The sequence below is a fragment of the Centruroides vittatus genome, unplaced genomic scaffold (assembly GCF_030686945.1).
Source record: "Centruroides vittatus isolate TY-2023 unplaced genomic scaffold, ASM3068694v2 contig_3039, whole genome shotgun sequence".
In the NCBI taxonomy this organism is placed as follows: Eukaryota; Metazoa; Arthropoda; class Arachnida; order Scorpiones; family Buthidae; genus Centruroides; species Centruroides vittatus.
In genome coordinates, this window is record NW_027121950.1 from 104431 (window position 1) to 106823 (window position 2393).

The window sequence follows — 2393 nt, forward strand, 5'->3', positions numbered from 1 at the left end:
TAGACCTTTTCCAGTGTCTTCTCTTACAGTTCATTATCATTAAAATCACTTTTATATTATTATATTGTTACATTTTCCCATAATAAAATTCTACGGTCCACATGATTAGAGGAAAAGGTATATTTATAAAAAAAACGAAAATAGATATAAAACAAAAAATAAACAAAAGATTAATTTAAAACAATTATCTTACATATTTAAAAAGTGTTTAACAGAAAATTATATCTTCGGATTCAGTTTTCAAATTAAAGAACTTAAAAATCGATAAGAAAAAAAAATTATATTAGATTTTTAAAAGAGTAAAATTACATTTTGTCATATAGATTAAAAATTCTGTCGAATCGTCACAAAAGACTTATTAATGTAAGATTCTGCATCCTTCTCAGCACTTTTTTACATTTAACTGATAAGAATTTTAAGTATTTTCTCTGTTTAATATATAATTTTCCTTGCCACATTCAAAAATTTAATAATTCTCTAATTTGTATAAATGAATAGAAAATTTAACAGTAAAAAAAAATGTTGTGGAATTAAGACAATAACTCTTTGCTTTATACAAGGTATTTCAGAAACAGTCGATGATTCCTGACAAAAAATTAAAGAAAAAAGGACGAAAATTGGCGCTTTCCGGACATAAGATATACGTGACTGATGTTACAATGTGTTGTAATGTTACAGTGCGGATTTTTTATCTGTGGGGCCATCTGAAAACTCTAGTGTATGCCACTCCCATTGACAATGCTTACATGCTGCTGCAGATATTATGAAATCGAGAACGTTATGTAAGGAAATTACGCAATAAAATGTCGTAAGAAGTTTAATTTTTATTATTACTTATTTAAAAAAATTAAATAATCATTTAAATTACATATATAATTCATTTAAATGAGTTATCATTCGAATCAATTTAGTATTTTATTTTATTTTTAAAAATTTTATCTTAAAAAAATATCTCATTAAATCAAATTTATTTTAATATAATTAAAATATATTTTAATTTGTTTTACTAGAAAAGTATGTAAATACTATTTTAAATTGGTTATTTAAGAATTTATATTTCAAAAAAATCTAAATTCATCTTTCGTAATTTTATATTTATAGCTTATAACAACCAATGAATTGTGAAAGGAACTTTATTGCTATTAAAGAAATTTTATCTTTTTTATGTCAATGTAACAAAAGTTTCTGTTAAAGGAAACGAAACGTGACATATTGTTTCTGTCTCTACAACCTCATCCATCATACATTCTTCTATGAACTATTCACTCCGAACAAATAAATGCACAAACATTTTAAAATGTGTTCGAGTTTAATTATATAAAAAATTCATTACAATATAAATATAAGATATTTATCCTTTGGTTGTCAGTCTTTAAACTTGTCTGCTGTCATGATATTCCTCCAACTGTTTTTATTCTTAGCTGCTCCTTCGATAGACACAAGATTGTAGTGTTGATGCTTAAAGAAAATACTTATAAAATTTTATGTCATTTTTACGCCTCTTCGTTATAAAAAAGCATGAGAATGATATTAAAATGACGTAAGAGTGTGCAGTGACAAATAATTATGTAAAATATTAATAGTATAATTAACATTAAAAATATTTTTTTTCTGATAATTGTACTGCTTAACAGTGAAAATATATGAAATTGTATAAAATTCGCTATTTTTAGAAGAAAAATGTTTTTAGTTGTCATTAATAAATCAGGGTGACGGGAGGTTAGAAAGCAGTTTTAGTAGACTCGATTCATATAAATAACATTGATACAACTTGAATAACGTGACTGAAAATCGAGTTCTTGAAATAAGACTTGATATAAAACATTTCATTCAAATTTTTACAGGAAACATCAATTTCGTCAAGGAATCTTCCATCCAAACATAAATCTTATCCTAAGACAGATCATTTATTTCTTTTCAGCAGAAAGATATATAGATTGAATCCTGTTACTGGACACCCTATTAATGCTCCTTCGTCTCTATTTTCTTGCCAAAACTACCAAAAAGTATATCATTACCTTCTCTTAAAATAAATGATATAAACATTTAGAAAGGGAGTGTCTCATCTGTTTTGACTTTTCATTTTTATAATAACCTATATAATCGAATATACTCTTCTCCCTTTTATTGTATTTAATAGCTTTATGATAAATAAAAAAATAAATACTTTATTTATTCAGTTTTATGCTTAGATTTCTTACTGTATACAGTAACTTGCTAATACTATATATTCAATTTAAGACTACATTTTATTCAGCTTTTAAATTAGAAGTGACTTGTTCATCCTCTTCAAACTATATTTAAAGGCAATAAAAATATAAGACAGTTTTACATAAAATTAACAAGTTTACTTCATTCATTGCCGATAAGCTTAATGGAATAAAAACCTAATA